This window comes from Lolium rigidum, chromosome 2, assembly GCF_022539505.1.
Source record: "Lolium rigidum isolate FL_2022 chromosome 2, APGP_CSIRO_Lrig_0.1, whole genome shotgun sequence".
Lineage (NCBI taxonomy): Eukaryota > Viridiplantae > Streptophyta > Magnoliopsida > Poales > Poaceae > Lolium > Lolium rigidum.
In genome coordinates, this window is record NC_061509.1 from 95,146,512 (window position 1) to 95,165,622 (window position 19,111).

Consider the following 19,111-nt stretch of genomic DNA (forward strand, 5'->3'; position numbering starts at 1 on the left):
TTGTGGGTTATCAAGTACCCATTTTAGCAGTAGTAAATAAAGCAAACTAAATAAAGTAAATGCAAGTAACTAATTTTTTTGTGTTTTTAATATGGAGAATGCAAACAAGACAGTAAATAAAGTAAAACTAGCAACTAATTTTTGTGTGTTTTTGATATAAAGAGCAAACAAAGCAGTAAATAAAGTAAAGTAAAGCAAGACAAAAACAAAGTAAAGAGATTGGATGTGGGAGACTCCCCTTGCAGCGTGTCTTGATCTCCCCGGCAACGGCGCCAGAAAAAATGCTTGATGGCGTGCAAGACACACGTCCGTTGGGAACCCCAAGAGGAAGGTGTGATGCGTACAGCAACAAGTTTTCCCTCAGTAAGAAACCAAGGTTATCGAACCAGTAGGAGTCAAGGAGCACGTGAAGGTTGTTGATGGCGGAGTGTAGTGCGGCGCAGCACTAGGGATTCCAGCGCCAACGTGGAACCTGCACAACACAATCAAAGTACTTTGCCCCAACGTAACAGTGAGGTTGTCAATCTCACCGACTTGCTGTAAACAAAGGATTAGATGTATAGTGTGGATGATGATGTTTGCGAAGAACAGTAAAAAACAAGTATTGCAGTAGATTGTATTTCAGATGTAAAGAATGGACCGGGGTCCACAGTTCACTAGTGGTGTCTCTCCCATAAGATAAATAGCATGTTGGGTGAACGAATTACGGATGGGCAATTGACAAATAAAGAAGGCATAACAATGCACATACATATATCATGATGAGTACTATGAGATTTAATCGAGGCATTACGACAAAGTACATAGACCGCTATCCAGCATGCATCTATGCCTAAAAAGTCCACCTTCAGGTTATCATCCGAACCCCTTCAGTATTAAGTTGCAACAACAGACAATTGCATTAAGTATGGTGCGTAATGTAATCAACACAAATATCCTTAGACAAAGCATTGATGTTTTATCCCTAGTGGCAACAGCACATCCACAACCTTAGAGGTTGCTGTCACTCCCCTAGATTCAATGGAGGCATGAACCCACTATCGAGCATAAATACTCCCTCTTGGAGTCACAAGTATCAACTTGGCCGCAGCCTCTACTAGCAACGGAGAGCATGCAAGAACATAAACAACATATATGATAGATTGATAATCAACTTGACATAGTATTCAATATTCATCGGATCCCAACAAACACAACATGTAGCATTACAAATAGATGATCTTGATCATGATAGGCAGCTCACAAGATCTAACATGATAGCACAATGAGGAGAAGACAACCATCTAGCTACTGCTATGGACCCATAGTCCGGGGGTGGACTACTCACACATCGATCCGGAGGCGATCATGGCGATGAAGAGACCTCCGGGAGATGATTCCCCTCTCCGGCAGGGTGCCGGAGGCGATCTCCTGAATCCCCCGAGATGGGATTGGCGGCAGCGGCGTCTCAGTAAGTGAAAGTGCATGGAGCCCCCATGTGTGGTTTTGGTAATTAATGACAATCCCTATGGACTAATGTTTGCATTGAGTTATACTTGTAGGAGTTGTCCATAGGCAATGCTTGAACCATATGTTGGCTTCAAGGTTGCAATAAGAAGAAATTGATGAAGGATATCAAGTGTCAAGTATGTCTTGGAGATGAAGATGAAGTGAGCCCTCAAGTTATCTCAAGACATCAACATGATGAAGAATGAAGAAATGAAGTGCAAGTTCAAGATGAGCCAACTCGAAGAGATCATATGCTTGAAGCTTGCCATCCATATGGTGTTCATGGATTTGTGAAGATGTGCCGGAGAAGAAGCTCTCCCATGGTGGATTATGGGGGAGCAATCCACAAGACTTCATCAAGAAAGCACAATCAAGAAAGGCGTTCCATCTTGTTGAGGTCAAGATCGTCATCATCGAGCTCAAGTGGAATGCGCAAGTATAAGGTTTGCTCTTGATAGGGTTTCTTTCTCACCGGTCTCATAGTGTAGTTGGAGACCGGTTTATAGTTTAGTTGCCGTACTATCAAGAGGGCTCTCGAGTGAGTAACTCGATCGTATCGTTCGGAGAGAGCTCAAACCTTTGCATTCTTGCATCACCTTTCTTGGTTGTTATTTGGGTATTATCCATGTGATGTTTTAGAGCTTGTGCTTATTCTCATGACAAGCTCTAGTTCTTCGAAAATGGATTTCGGGCTTATCACTTGTTGCGTTTTCGATACGGTGATTTTCCCGGTTTCTCGTATTTTGAGGTTTCACTCTAAAATTTATAGAAAATCATCCCTGGCTAGTTTCCATATTTTTCACTTTTTGTAGGGATAGCTCTTGTCGACCTCTTTCCAACAAAATTGGTTTCATCTCGTTTGGATTCTCCAATCTCAAGATATTTGCATTTCATATTTGGGTTTAAAAGAAAGAAAAGTAAAAGAAAGGAAAAGGAGAGGAGGGGAAGCCGCCGGAGGCACGGGCGGTACCACCGGCCTCACCATGGCCGGAGCCTCCGGGCTCGGTACCGCCCGCGGTACCGCTAAGGCGCCGAGTGCCACAGTGAAGCTCCAGGGCTATGGGGAGGTTCGGCGGTACCCCGGCCGGTACCATGGCCGGAGGCTCCGGCCTCCCCCTCCCTGCCCGCTGCTCGCCTCCTCCGCCGCCTCCTGCCATCTCTGGCCGGTAGTACCGGCCACCAAGGGCCGGTACTACCGGTCCCCTTCTTCCCCGCGCGTAGCACTCCAACGGGCAGAAATTGGGGCATCCTTTTAAGCCCCCTCTCTCTCCTGTTTTTTTACTGCTTGCTTCTTCTTCCTCCTCTCTTCTCAAGCTTTGCTCCACCATTGTTTGTTCATACTTGAGCTTGAGATCTTTCTCCCCAACCAATGTTTCTTGCATCTATTTGAGAGAAAGTTTGAGGGGATCTAGATCCACACTTTGACCAAACCAAATCACCTCTTTGTGAGTGAATCTTTGGGATCTAGATCTTGGAGAATTTTGTGTTCTCCTTTTGTTCTTCCTCTCTTATTCCCCCAATAGCTTTTGTAGCTTTGTTGGAATTTGAGAGAGAAGGACTTGAGCATCTTTGTGGTGTTCTTGCCATTGCATTTGGTGCATCGGTTTGAGTTCTCCACGGTGATTCGTGGTGGTAAAAGCAAGAAGGTTGTTACTCTTGGGTTCTTGGAACCCTAGACGGATTCTAGACCTTTGTGGTGATTTGTTGGGAGCCTCCGATTAAGTTGTGGATGTGTGTCCCAACCTTTGTGTAAGGCCCGGTTTCCGCCTCGAAGGAAATCCCTTAGGTGGTGCTCGGCAAGTTCCCTGGGTACTCCTGGCATGTCAGCTGGACACCATGCGAAGATTTTCCAGTTCTCACGGAGGAACTCGACGAGCGCGCTTTCCTATGCGATATCCATGTTGTTTGCAATGGATGTCGTCTTTTTTGGATCTGTCGGGTGAATCTGCACCTCCTTAGAATTTTTCTCTCGTGTTGAAAGTTGATTCTTTGTTTGGCCTTCCAACGTCCGGCGATGACGTCGTAATCGGTCATGCTTTTCGATGCCAAGTATTCAGCTTGCATCCCGAAGGTTTCGATAACCGATGGAAATCCTTGTCGCACTTATCGCCTAAGGCAAAACTCCCTTTGACCGTGATTGGTCCCTTGGGTCCAGGCAATCTCCATAACAGGTATGTATAATGTGGTACTGCCATAAATCTAGCATATGCTGGTCGTCCCAACAAAGCGTGGTATTGCGATGGAAAATCCACGACTTCAAACTCCAGTTTCTCGATTCTATAATTTTCTCGGGTTCCAAACTGAACGTCGAGGTTGATCTTTCCCAATGGGTAACTTGGTTTTTCCGGTGTGATGCCGTGGAACCTTGTGTCCGTTGGCTTCGGGTTTGCTAAGGATATGTTCATCTTCCTCAATGTATCTCGCATACATAAGGTTTAAGCTCGCTGCCACCATCTATGAATACTCGAGAAACATCAAAGCCCGCAATAGCTGCTTGGCGAATAAGTGCTGACCGCCCTGGTCGAGGAACTTGCTGCGGATGATCCGCTATTGTGAAGCCGATATCTTGTCCCGACCAATTAAGGTACTCAACTCGTTGGTGGAGGCATTTTCTCTGCCATAAACACCTGTCGTGAGATTACTTTTTGAGCTCTATTGGACGGCCTTCCCTTCTGAATCATCGACACTGCTCCGTTGGAGTTAGGATCAACATAGGGTGGTGGTGCGGGTGCTGCCGCTATTCTGAGCTGGTGTCGATTGTCCTCTCGTAATCGCGGGAGGTGGCGGTAGATGAACTTCGCTCCTAGGCTCCCGAGGGTTTCTCTCGTGCTGCTCGAGCGTGAGCATTTTCTCGCACATCCGAACATTGCTTGGAAATTTCGACGGTCTTTCCGCAGGTGCCCTGACTGTCTTTTCCCGTTGCTTCGTCGAGGAAGAAGTGCATTTGGCACGGTCCGTTCCAGCATTTCTTCGGGGGACACGAAAGGTCTTGGAAACCTCGGCCCACTATTTTGTCTATTGCGGGAGTCGTCTCTATTGTCGCTTCTCTGTTCGTTACTTCTCTGATAATCATCTCTATTATTTCCTCCTGCGCTGGCTCTGAATCCAGCCGAAATTTGCCCTGGAGCGTCGTAGTTCTGATACTGCCGAGGAAATCGTCGCCTCGATTGATAATTTCGACCACGGTCCTCCTCCGGCGACCTGTGTCGTTTATTGTGGACGGCGTCTTCTCCGTCCGCCCATCTATTTGCTATTTCCATCAACGCGGATACTTGTTTTTGGATTGGTCCTTCCCAAATCCTCGACAAAATCTCCACGCCTAATTCCTGCGACAAACGCATCTATTGCTCTCTCGTCAGATATATTTTCTGCCGAGTTTTTTATGATGTTCCACCTTTGGATATATTTTCTCATTGACTCATCCGGCTTTTGTCGACATGCCCTCAGCTCTTCTAATGACGCGGGTTTTTTGCACGTGGACCTGAAGTTCTTGACGAATACGTCCTCGAAACTTTCCCAGCTGTCGATGGATCCTGGCGGAAGTTTTTTGATCCAAGATCGTGCGGCTCCACTTAAGTGCACCTGAATACTTTGCATGGCTGTTGCTCTAGTTCCTCCAGTTAGCTTCACCGTCTCGAGGTAATCAATTAGCCAGTCCTCCGGATCTTGCAGGCCATCGAACTTTTTGAAGTGATCGGGTAACTTGAATCCTGAGGGGACTCGAGTTTTTCGGACTCTTCTCGTGAAGCACGGTAGACCGCACATATCCTCGTCATTAAGCTCCGGGGCCGCCGATGATCCCTTCGCTTTGCCTCGCTCTATCGACCCTTGCTTGTGCTCCTGTGTCTCTTGCTCCACTTGGTCCTTCCGGAGCTGCCGCCGTTGCTGCCGCAGATCGTGGACTATTTTGCCTTGGCGCTCCTTCGGGAGGCGTTGCTACAAATGCTGTCCCCATAGCTCCAACTCCTGCTAACGCCATGTTGTATAATGTCTCCCTTGGATCTCCTGGGGGTGGCTTGGATGCGAGGATGTAAGCTTGTGTCGCCATATATCCAGCTTCTGGTGTTTTAGGGATAATATTTCCTCTTGTATCTATCGACATAAAGGACATGTCGAGGTTTTGAACCAAGTATTCTCTTTCCGCCTCGGGTATGTGTTGTAACCTTGATCTTCCTCTCGTTCCGATCTTCCCCGTGGCTATCACCCGAAACTCTAGATTGTCTACTTAGATCCGCCCTTCTCCCTGCTGGATGCGAAGCTGCCTCCTTTCTCCTGTTCAACTCAGTCTGCTCTGTTTTTCTATTTCTCGGGCAGTTCGTGCGAGCCTATATTGATAAGCTTGCAGTTCTTGAGCTGTAGCTGTCGTCGTCATTGGCTCCGAACCATCTAAGGCTTTTGCCGCTCTATCCCAAGCTGCCTGTGGAAGTTGAACTCTGACGCGCGGTGTGGGCCCGTCATATTTAGTGCCCATACCTCTCCTTAAGTCTGAGGGATCGACAAAAGGATTTCCCAACTCGTCGAAAGCCTCCGATGTTTCCTCTTGATTTTCGATAGCATAAATCTGATGATATTTTGTACTCAGATCTATGTTGGGTTTGGTGACATCATTGTTGAGATTGATGAAGACCTTGCCCACTGTGAGAGATTTGTCGATGAAGTCGCAACTGTCGACATCGCTTGAGCCATCGCTTATATATGAGTCCGCAGATGACTCAAACGATGCGTTGCTAAAGATCTTGGCGAGTTTCTCTCTTGCTCTGATGCTGACGTAACGTGTTGCCGAAGTTTCTTCTTCTGACTCGCGTTGACGATGCATAGCTTGAAAAATCAGAATCGACCGCCGACGATCCCGACGAAATCGGAATTTCGACACGATACGATCCTTTCTTCTCGACGCGAAAGTGGAACCTTCCGAACGTCATCTCCATGGGCTCCGCCAGATACGCATATGCATCCAAACGGGAGGGTGGGTGAGGAACAAAATCAACAAGACCAGCGAGCGATCCGTTTACCTCGATCCATAGTGTTGCTTCCGGTTGACGATGTCGAAGATCTTGAACGTGCCATCGAGATCAGATCCTTACGCCTCTAATTCCCACGGCACGGCGCCAATTGACAAGGGATTAACTTATCAATGCCTATGGATTGTAGGCTAGGGTTTAGTTAGAAGTAGAGGGCAAGTAGATCTCGAAGGTTTCAGATCGAAAAGTACTCGACGAATATGAAAACTAGGGTTTGCAGACAATGATTCGATGATCTCCTCATCCCTCGACCCCCCCTTTATATAAGAGGTGGAGCCGAGGGTTTCGTTTCGTACAAGTTACAGAGTCCGGGACGGTTTCTAACTCATCCCGCCAAATTACAAATAACACCTCCTATTACAACTCTATCTTTTCCTTAAATACATCTTGGGCTTCCGAATCTTCTTATTCTTCGGGTAGTGGGCCTTCAATAAACCCCGGGTACTATATTCGGCAGGCCCATTTGGGATGCCTATGTCACCGTGACCTAGGCCTTTGTGGCGAGGGTCACCGGAGATTTAGGTGAGGCGCCTTCGTGGCGTTCGGTGTGTGGTGTGAGTACCGCATCTTGGGGTGAGGCCTTTGTGGCGTTGGTGTGCATCGAGCAACCACACCTCAAGGTGAGCCTCTTGTGGCGTTCGGGAGCACTAAGCCACCGCACCTCTCCAACGGAGATTAGCACTCGCAAGAGTGTGAACTTCGGGATAAATCTTCGTCTCCCGCGTGCCTCGGTTATCTGTATACCCGAGCTCTTTACTTATGCACTTTACCTTGTGATAGCCATCGTGCTTGAAGCTATATATATCTTGCTATCACATACTTGCTTGTATTGTTTAGCATAAGTTGTTGGTGCACTTTGGTGAACCTTTGCTTAGAATAAGTTGTTGTTGCACATAGGTGAACCATAGTATATAGGCTTTGGGCTTGACAAAGTAAACGCTAGTTTTATTCCGCATTTGTTAAGCCCATCTCGTAAAAGTTTTAAACCGCCTATTCACCCCCCCTCTAGGCGACATCTGTATCCTTTCAGTAAGGTTTTCCGTATCGTGGCTCTCGGTACTGGGGGTTTCGCGACGAAGGCTTTAAGTAGGCGGAAGGGCGGAGTCGGAGGAGGCACGGGGGCCCCACACGCTAGGGCCGTGCGGGCCCCCCTGGGCCGCGCCGCCCTAGTGTGGCGGCGCCCCGTGGCCCCACTTCGTATCTCCCTCGGTCTTCTGGAAGCTTCGTGGAAAAATAAGACCCTGGGCGTTGATTTCGTCCAATTCCGAGAATATTTCCTTTGTAGGATTTCTGAAACCAAAAACAGCAGAAAACAAAGAATCGGCTCTTCGGCATCTCGTCAATAGGTTAGTGCCGGAAAATGCATAATAATGACATATAATGTGTATAAAACATGTGAGTATCATCATAAAAGTAGCATGGAACATAAGAAATTATCGATACGTCGGAGACGTATCATAGCCCTACACAATGAATGGTGTTTGTCATCCAACAAGAGAGTGTAGAGAAAGTAGTATTTGTTTATTCAGTTATGTGATCAATGTTGAGAGTGTCCACTAGTGAAAGTATGATCCCTAGGCCTTGTTTCCGAATAGAAAAGCTACACCACGAGAATTGCCTCCCACGCCGGCCAAGCTATTTTTCGGCACCGTTTCCAAACACCGCAAACATCGCTTGTTTACTATTTCTATCGCATCTTTACTTCCCGCAATATTACCACCATCTATACCACCCGTGTTTTACTATCTCTTCGCCGAACTAGTGCACCTATATATCCGACAAGTGTATTAGGTGTGTTGGGGACACAAGAGACTTCTTGTATCGTGATTGCGGTGGTTGCTTGAGAGGAATATCTCCGACCTCTACCTCCCCGGAGTTCGATAAACCTTGGGTGATTCACTTAAGGGAAACTTGCTGCTGTTCTACAAACCTCTGCTCTTGGAGGCCCAACACTGTCTACAGGAATAGAAGTGTGCGTAGACATCACCGTCACCGCCTTTCTACCTCCCCGCCTACATGCTCCTCTCTGGCCACCGCCCCTGCCCCCTACTTCTCCGCCTCCAGCGAGGTAGGCCACCGCCGCCTGCCCATGTCCCCACTCTCCTGGCCTGCCCCGTCATCCCCTCTTCCCTATCTTGCTGGTCATCGGCGACCTCACACTGATCTACTCTAGCCTCCCCTGCAAAAATTGTAATTTGATGTTCAGTTGTACTCGTGTGATTGGCAAGTTCAGATTTCACTAATGCTTTAAATAATGACTTGATGTTCACAGAATAGATGTTTGCTGTATGTCACAAAAATGCTTGATCATCCCAACGCAATACATCACTTTGACCATCCAAACAGGATTTGGCATTCAACTAGGATATCAATTCTAGGTACCAAATATCTAAACATCCAAACAAAAACATTGGTATTGATCTCAATGCAAATATCCCATGACATAACTACTATATTAAAGAGCAACAAACTTCTTTTTTCTTAGAATTTTGAGACTCTCTATTATTATTCTGTGTGAGCTTTGGGGTGCTCCGTAAGATTTTCTAGAGAAGCTAAGAGTTTATCAGGATGTATGCAATTTTCTTCTCCTTCCTTGGTAGTGCTTCGGTCGTGGCCTTTTTTGTGTGTCTGTAGTATTCCTATATGTGGTCAAAGCGGTGCCCACGTTTCTGTAAAGATCCAAATTTCTACTCCTACCACCAGCCATTTTGCCCCCTCCCTGTTTCTTCCACGAAAGAAGTCTATATGACCCCCACAAGTATCACGTTTGGGACACTACACCCCCTCAACTATGAACTAGCACATTTAACCCCCTCAACTATACAAAACCGGGTAAAAGACCCCCTTGGCTGTTTTGGCTAGCGGTTTTGCACAAGTGGCGTTGAGATAATCTGGTAACCTTTGATTTGTCACCCTAGGCCCACTAGTTAGTGTAAGAACTCTAGTCTTTGTAAAAAGAATTCTCCTGTCTTCTGCACCTCTCCGGCGCTCCAAACTGCCAGCCGCCCTCGCAATCCTCAAAATATACGAGCCGCTTCCATGGATGAGGAGACCCCGAGGCCATAGCAGATTTCCGACGGCTCCTCTGTGTCAATTCCTACAAAATATACGACGCCCGGGCTCACATTTGTTGTCGCTGATGCAAACCATCCAAGAACTGTATGTGAGCCATTGATGGTTTGGCGGCCAGATCCTTGATGTGTTGTTCTTGATAACCGTGGTTTGTCTTTTGATCCCCTGGCAATGATTATACTTTGCCAATGCTGGATTCCCATGTGCTGCAGCTTGCTACATTGGCTTACTAGATGGATACAATTCTGGATTCGTCTCCTGAAGATAGCTCCCTGTAGTCCCGAGACCGCCGCTGCGATTGAGTTGTTGCGCCACCACAGGGCCTCTCCCGATCCACGATGATGTGTCTAGGAGCTCCGGTGAGACGTTCTCTACTCCAAGCCACCGGAATCGATCTAAGGTGTCCGTAATCACCGGCACCGACCTGTCTTCCAGCGCCTGAAATCCTCAAAAAATCTTCTTATCCTCAAAATTAGCTTCACAAATTTACTTATTACCTCCCTGTAGCCCCAATCGAGACTTCGTTTACTCGATTTAAAGAACCTAGGCGAGCCTTGCTGGTCCAAAGTGCCGCCGCTGCTCGGGATAGGAAGCAATGCAGAGGATGTGCAGGACAGGTGCACTGACCCACCCGTCGCTGCATGGGACGGAGGACCCGGAAGCCGTTGCTGCTACTAAGATGCGAGCGTTGCTGCTAGTCGGGATGGGAGAGATGCAGCCGATAGACTTGGCCACGGCCACGATCTCCTCTCACTATACCTGGTTTTGGCAGAGTTCCACGACACCAAAACCGGACTCCAAAACAGCTAATCAGGGCTCAGGGGGTTAATTACCCGGTATTGTATAGTTGAGGGGGTTAAATGGTCCACTTTAAACATGAGGGGGTGCTGCGTCCGAAAGGTGATAGTTGTGGGGGTTATATAGACTTCTTTCTTTCTTCCACCTCTCCCATTTCTTCTCTTTCGTCTCCGGGACGGTGCTTTGCCCGGTGCTCCCTCTCCTTGGCCACATCCGGCGCCGCCGCACAGTGCCAGGGCTCGGCCGCATCCTCATCTTCTTTTTCCCCACGAAAGCGGCGCTCTGCCTTGGCCCTACGGGCGGACGGGCGAAATCCTAGCCCCAACTTGGACTTGGTCGCCGGCACTGCTCCGACACCGCCGCACCTCCGACTGCTCCTCCTCATCTACCACGACTTCCTCTACGTCGCCTGGACCTCTTCCTCGATATACCAGAGCTCCAGCTCCACAAATCGACCCTGGTGACCACCTCCTGGAACCCCGCCTCGACCACGTCGTGGCGTTGCTTGGGAGACGATATAGAGACGGCGGGGAACGTCGACCTCTGTAGAGGTTGGCTGAATCTTGGCTGGGGCAAGCTACTGATGGGGCGTAGTCAGTACGGACGCATCCAGCGGCGGCCTCTGCGGGAGTCTGGCGGTCATGTGGTGCCCCCCCCCTTTCCAAGACTGAGAGCCTCCTCTCTCCTATGACTGCCTTACCCTCCCCTGTATGAGCTGTTCGCTTCTGTGGTTGTCGCCATGGCAGTACCATCATGGCGCTCGACCTGTGCGGCCATTCCCGTGGTCAATTCTCTCTGTGCGTGCTCGCCGATGGAGCGGACGAACTGGCGTGGGGGAGACGCTCCAGCCTTCTCCTCTCACCAGCATAGGCGCGCTCCTCTCTATCTCCCCCCTGGTTTTCGAGGAAGCCCCTGTCGGACCGAAAGCGGGAAGGAGGTAGGTGCTCATGGGGATTTTCTGACTATTAGGTTCTCTGCTTTGTGATTTTGGTGCCTACCAAGTGTTTGTTGTTATTCCTACATCAATTCAATCAATGTATTTTTAGATTTCTCATTTCATCTGTGTGGTCTACAGCAATTTATTCAACTGATAACCCATATGCTTAGCATGCAATGTATCTAGGAGTTCTTCTTGCTAGCCTTGATATCTTATGGTTGTTGGGAATGGTTCAATGCTCTGTTTTTTTTGCTGTGAGGTTCTGCAATTAGATGTTGGAGCTCATTATATAGCAAAGCATGGACAAAATGGAATGATTCAAGGGCATCGTCCTAAACTGTGATTTTTCTTGATGACAGCCGTTGGCATTATGCGTTGCAGATTTAGGCCTCAAGGCTGAACTGGATGTTCGAGGTACGATGCCGTGCAGATTTTTCTCCATATGTTTTTTTCCTCACTGCACTATTTAGCTTATTTGCAAAGAATGGTGGCAATATGTACAGTGGGTTTATTTCTGTTGATTTTGCTAACCGCACTATTCAGCGCATGCTATAGGATTAGAAATGTAATGGTTAATTTCGATGATGATTGATGGTTGATATTTTCTGTTGCTTTGCCTGGAACTTAATATTCAAACTTAAAGTGCACTTGCTTAAGCTACTGACATTAGTGCATCACAGTTAACGCATATTTCAGTTTCAAGGTGTTTCTTTGAAGGTATTACAGTTTCTCCTTGCTCTTAGCTTCAGGGTGAGACCTGGAACGACAAGCTTTGCATAGTAATTTTATCATGGCCAATGTCACAACCTTGTAACTATTTAAAGCTTGACGCTCATGACGTAGTACTCTGTATGTAACTATTTAAAACATGCAACTATTTTTTTGTTGCAGTTTATTGGTTGTGTTTCTCTGTTTTTACTGAAAAAAAATCATGCCTCCTTAGTTATTTTTGTTGAGAAAGTCGCTGACTTCAGCATGCTCTCAATAGCAGAGTGGTTCTTCAATGCTTTCGATCGATTTTTCATTGAGAACACTACCACTACTGCATATTTGTATAAATTCTCAAAGTTTTTTTAACTATAGGCATAGCATTGTTGTTTCAGCTTTATTGCTAAATTTTAATTCCAGTCACAAAGTGATTAGCTAAATTACTGATAATTAGGGTTCATGTAGGTACCTGCGGAGTTGTAAATTCGTATGCTGATTATACAACATGCCGGTGAAGCTCCTTCGTGGCCGGTGGCCTCATGCCAAGGTGCTTCAGCCATCCCCGCTCAGGTTTTTCCACAGCAAATCCTCACCTGGACGGTGGCCCTGCTGCCTGTTCAGTCGGGTGGGCACTCAAAGACAAGCAATGCTTGCGCCTTCTCGGGATCAGGAGCACTACATCACCGAGAAACTACGCCTGATATTCCATGTAGGAGTGGAATACGTGAATAATAACATATGGGAAGGACCACCTGTATATTTGAGAGTGGAATTTCAGGTGTGTCGTGATTCACAAGCGAGAAAGTTAGCAAATAGTAATTTCTAGCATATGTTTCAAGACAACGGAAAATTTGGTTTTTATGTTTGTACTGTTTCTTCATTATTACAAAAAAATATTTATGGCTATCTAATTCTGCACCGCTTGCTTACTTGAAATGCTTCCATGGGATCTTGATTATTAGTTACCTCAGCTTTTATGAACTCTAGGGAAGGACAATCATGAAGAGATGGACTGGAGCCACGATACCATTCCACACAAGCGTCTGAAGCTGGAGTTTGTCAAGTCCTCTGTGGTGCCAAGCAGCATGTGTCGTTGTGGATGTCCCCTCTTGGATAACAAGTACGAGGGTTTCAAAATGTGTCAACTTATAGCACATAATTCAGTTTTTAGTGTTCCATTAAACCTTAGGTGTGCAATTTGATATTCTCAGTTTCCTATAGAATATACCTTCGATATTTGGATGATTTATGAGTGTCCATCCAAGACATTGAGTTCCAAATCGGTATATAGTTCCCCTATTTTGATTTTTGATAAGACATGGTTGTTGTATCTGAGTGAGGATTTTTGTTGTTGAAAATTTAGATGGCCACGATGTTAAATATGTTCGGAAAGTGTGACACAAATCAGAATGCTGAAGTTCCAAAGAAAAGATGCTTTGAAAATGAAAGCCCCAGGTTATATGTAAATCTCCTCTGAAAACTCTGATCATGTTCATTTGAGCATCCCTGGTGTGTCACTGGTATGTTACCTATTTTTACTGACAATATGCACTGTCATTTGCCTATGCTCAGCATGTATTAGAGGTATAATTTCTTTCAAAGATCAATCATGCAGGTATGTTACTACTTTGTTACATACTTTTTACTGAAAATATGCATTATCTTTTAGCAGTGTTCAACATGTACTAGAACATAGTAGAGGTTAATTTCAGAGAAGTTTACTGGTAGATATTTTATGTTTGTTAACAAAAAACTTCCATCCCACATTTTAGCTGTATTTTCGTAATACCATCAAAAGAGAAGGGCATGCACTACCATCAAATTAGTTGTCTTCAGATCGACCTCAATACCTCATTGAATGGATATATTATGTGTGAAAATTGGCTATTTGGTGGTGGATAGTTTTATCACCAGTCTTATTTTATTTTCTTACCTTGGCAAACCTACGCACATACATTGCTTTTGAAATGATGCCTTTGAGACAATCGTTAACTTATGAGGCGAGACCTTCTAACAAACGTAGCATGCTCTTTCCATCTGTCATTCTAGAGATGGTAGAATTTGTTTTAATGGCCAGTCTTCAAATGTCATAGTTTGTACACATATCACTGCCGTATCATGCACCTCAATCTCGCACCAACCGAGAATGCCATCACTCTGTATTGAATTAATTTCGGTACGAGCCACCCACAAGTCAAATGGTAGGGCTCCATGTGGCTGTGAGGCGAGCTATTCTTTCGAAGTGTCTGGTAATTTTATTCAGCAATAGGAGCCATCAACAGCAAAATGGTAGGGCTTTGCTGCTGTGAGGCAACGCAACTGATATTATCATTGTGGTTGTTGTGTACGAAGTGAATTTTTATATCATTGTAAGCTGTTGTAATATCCACATAGTTGCATATGACGTGGGAATTTGTTCAATCTGTTGGGTGATTTAATCTCAGACTTACTATCTACAATGACAACCGGTAAGTACTTAGCCTTATGATGCAAAGAATGTTGCAAGAAACCTCATTTCTACGACTACACATTTAAAAGCCCTTATAAGTGTCGGTGTCTAAATACAGCAGCAGAGCCAAGTTATTTTTCCTTATAATTATAGTGACAAGTACCTCGATTTTTTTTGCTTTATCATATTTTTAATTGTACTCAGGCCCTCTACAAATACATTAGACATTGAGAGAAATCTTACGGTCTCTTCTGAAGGATAAAATCCATAGATGACTCAAACTGAGTTGTAGATTTCCATGTAATCGGGCTATAAGGTCCTTGCACTATTAATTGGCAAAATACACATAATAATGTTTTAAAAAACTGACATACAGTGTTAATTATCTATATGTGGAAGATAGGAAAATGAAGGTGCATGGGAGTGTTCTAAGCAATAGTGCTTGGAGGATAGAGGTTCTGGATTGTTCGTAATATACAAGAAAATTATGCCTAAACGTCACTTTAAGTAACATAAAAGTGTGGACTTATTTGGATGATAGAAGGACAGTTCAGGATTTCTTGTGCTCCAGTCTTTTTTCTCCCAAGAGCTTTATAGTTATGAATTGCCAACTAAGATTATGCAGAAAGAAACGTTTTTGCAAGTAAGCTAGCAAACCATGAAGAATGAAACTATCTCATGAGTATTCAGAAGAACATAAGCATTTAGATATTCATACTGCACTACATGGAAACTATGTACGTTACTTTTCCTCTCTGTCTCAGACCAGTGAGCTGCATTTCATTTCGTTAGAACACATCATTTTTACCCTTTCTTTCCAGTGATTTCAAACTGGGCCATCAGGCCCAAAGTCTCGACTGGCTGACCTTATTCTTACAAATTTCACCGAGATATATAGTTGTTCGATTTGAATACAGTTATACTATATCTGAAGAACAAGTTTAGATCAGACTTTTTTTATCACTCTTCAAGACTCCAGCTAGGGAAATATTCTATTTGAACTGCAAAATACAATATAGCATGTCAATGGCCACAAAGTAAAACATATACTACTTGATGAACCTGAGGTAATAACTAAATTATAATGAGAGAGGTTATCTATTCTACAAGAATTCACTCATTTTCCCATGATGCGCTGACTAGATTTTTTCCTGAGCAACCGAATATATAGTGAGACAATTAGAATATATAGTGAGACAATTAGAGTGTTGCAGAAACATTTGAAACAACAGTTGCTCTGTGCCCAGTGTTCAGCTTTGTGTGGACTATAAAGAAACCTAGGAAAGACTAATAAAACTTACCTAAACAGTAATTTACAGTACATTTACATCCAAATAACTAAATATAGCTGACTTCTCTATATGAGAGTAAACATAATTAAAATTAATTTATATAATATTACTTAGTTTTATATTTGCTTCAAGGGACTAGAAAGAAACACAGTTGCACGGTTGCGTTCGTATAGCTCTGTTGCAACACAATACTCACACCATTTATATTTACAATCTTGCCTAGGCCTTTATGTCCCTACCACTTGACATTTCTAGCTATGTACTATGGATTGTTGCTCTTCACATGTTTCTTATGGCTTGCCAGGAGAGTTGAGGGGCGGCGCTGTGGCACCGGCCGGATCGTGGAGAGACAGCCAGCTCGGTGGAGAATCAGGTGTAGCGGGTGAACCTGGCCGGCAATCTGTAAGATAAAAATCACTGCATGAAGGAACTACTACAACGTCAAGGATAATTTATGATGTAACAATAATGCTTAACCTGCCCTTCATGTAATTTTTTTTCGTAATTGATCTAGACATGATTCTTGAAAATCCAAAATTTTATTTTCTCGCCGCCTACAAAGTAATTTCCCCTAGATTTTTGTTTATGTCAACATACATTAGTCCAGATCCCTTATATGTCTCAATTTAAGACACACAAATTTAGAGATTTTCGGTTTCCATTAGAACAAGTGAAATGTTGATGGGTACTGAAGATGAAAGAATAAAGAAGAAATGTTGGCACCAATGATTTGAGAAGTTTACCAACCGCATTCGAGCTATTTTATGGCTGTAGATTCTCAGCTTCTACATGTAGTTGTTGTCACTTTAAACCAAATTCACATGTTCTTTTTGGCACCTACTCCTTTCAGATGTGGAATACCGAGTGGCAGTATTCAATTTTAGGGGTTTTCAATGAGTAACTAATTGTGCCTAACAATGTCCATTTTATCTCTATTTGTTCTTATATTTATGTATATTTACACTGCTTATATGCATATGGACTATACAAGTACAACATGGCCCGTCTACAGGCTACGGAACGACAGGCTGCCCCCTAAAATATGCTGCCTTGGTCACTCAAACTTTGCAAAGTTTTAAAATGATCTTTCTTTTTTTCAACTAACAGCTATCTTGAGGGCGCGGCGTGCCGCCGCGCCTTTCTTTGCTAGTTGATATTATACCCAATGCAATGCCAAGCCTGTCAATACAAACATCCAAACAGAGCCATAGAGATATATGATCAATCTACTGCCACAAGCCCATGGTCCAGGGATGGATTACTCCTGATTTGTGGTGGAGATCTTCATAGAGGCGAATGCAAAGAATAAGATCTGACGGGATACGATCTTGGCAACGAACCCTTCAATTCTCATCCAGTAGTGGACTATGTATGCTCTAGTTCTTATTTGTCTCGGAACGCAACCTCCCATCACGGAGAACAACCCGTAAGAGTATATGTAGGGGTTTATGGAAAAACGAAGATGGCAAAGGATGCGATCCGACGCTCAAGGGGCGAACAAGGCACCCCTGCGTTGGTACCCCAAGCCATGCCAATGGGCCTAAAGGTCCGAGGCTTGGGTCTGTCTTGTGCTAGATCTCTCCGCTTTTGAATAAACATGCACACAAACTTCTCTTGAAATTAATTGGAGTCCAAAAGGTCGTAAAACGTAAAATACAAAAATAGTGCTTTACTACCTTTTTGGTAATAAATAACAAAATGATGATATTTTGTGGGATATTTCATAAATCAATAAAATATTCAAAGAAACATAATAATCATTGCATATATGTAATAATATAATTAATTTCAAAATACATAGATACGTTTAAACATGCCAATTACCAATAAGTGTTACGTTTTTTTGTGCAATTTATTAATTGCAAGAGATACCGAGTAGAGTGTAGATGTGCGCGTCCACACACACTTACGCATCGCTGATTATCGATGCCACCATATGCACATTGTTATCAAAGGAAACATGCCCCCCAGCTCCTTGGATTAGAATTCCCAGCTTCGCCATTTGATTAAATTGTTTTGACTCATGTGATTAGATATTTTGTCTTGCTTTGTCTTAAATCTCGCTTTTGCTACTATTTAGGAAAAAAATGCCCCCACTTTTGCTTCTATGTAAGAAAAAATGGCTCACCCACAAACACAGAGGAAAAAAGAATGACACATAAAGGAAAAAAAGAAGGACATAGAAAGGTAAAAATAATTACCTCACCGGAGAATCGCCGGAGACCTCGTAGGAAAAAGTTATGATATTGTAGCAAAACCGACCTTGTCAAAGACTTCGCCGGAGATCGCGTAGAAAAAGAAGCGCTCGTCGGATACTTCGTAGCAAATTTTTTGTAGCATTGCAACATTTCAAGACAACAAAAATAGCAAACATAATATAGGTATGTAGCAAAACATTGTTGACCGCATGAAAATCCCAAAAAAATGTGATCCAAGTCGCATGATCCCTCTGAGGTATAGAATCATTTTCTTTAAAAGAATAATGCAGATTAGTAAGACACCAAAGCATCAGCATGGGCCCGGTGCACAATTATCCTATATAAAAAACAAAACGTTAGGAGATTTGTATTGGATGGATTCTTTTATACGAATATAGCGGAAATGAATACTTAGAAAATAATTCTAAGCCATTCAACCTGCAAACCAAATTATCCACAAAGTAAGTTTCTAATGATTCCAACACTCCAAGATCCATGAAATTCCATATGAATCAAGTGGTCTAGAAAAAAGAACATACCTATTACTTCTTTAACAGTAAAGAAACTTAATTTGCAACGAAAAAGAAAACTGAAAAAGCAGAAACAAAAGCAATGAATTCTCACACGACCTTTAGCATCCCACATGCTACAGCTGCGATTCAAGTCCCAAAGAAGATAGCCGTACTACCTCCGTCCCAATAAATAACGCCTATTTTAAAATAATAATTCAAACTAAATGAAGTTTGACCAAATTTTTAGAAAAATATCAAAAACTATGATTTTATAAAGATACCATATGAAATGTGTTTCATGGTGCATCTCCGAGGTTGATTTTAGATTGTACATACTAATAATTTTTTCTACTCCCTCCGTTCCTTTTTATTGACTCAAATTTAGTACAAACTTGTACTAAATCCGAGTCAATTAAAAAAGAACGGAGGGAGTAAAAAAGTTAGTCAAACTTTATGTAGCTTGTCTTAAAAAAATATTGGAGTTGTTGGAAGTAGGAAAACACCGCATCGAGTTGCGGGAAGCAAAGGCAAAGCCAAATAGGCGTCCAAGCAACCGCTTCCTTCGCGTGGCCGGGTCTTTCTCTCTCTCTTCCTCTGCTCCGCTCTGCTCTGCTCTGGTCGTCTCCTCCCTACTCG

General features: G+C 44.0%; 1 long non-coding RNA gene across 2 annotated transcripts; it reads left to right on the top strand.

Moving 5' to 3' along the window:
* The first annotated feature begins 11,190 nt into the window (after positions 1-11,190).
* On the top strand, positions 11,191-13,314 carry LOC124692102. 2 transcript variants are annotated; one of them, XR_006999328.1, is made up of 4 exons: positions 11,191-11,316; positions 11,676-11,730; positions 12,490-12,802; positions 13,012-13,314. It is a non-coding gene; the product is annotated as an uncharacterized LOC124692102 (long non-coding RNA). The 2 variants fall into 2 exon arrangements; XR_006999329.1 differs by having other exon boundaries at positions 12,490-13,314.
* The last annotated feature ends 5,797 nt before the right edge of the window (positions 13,315-19,111 follow it).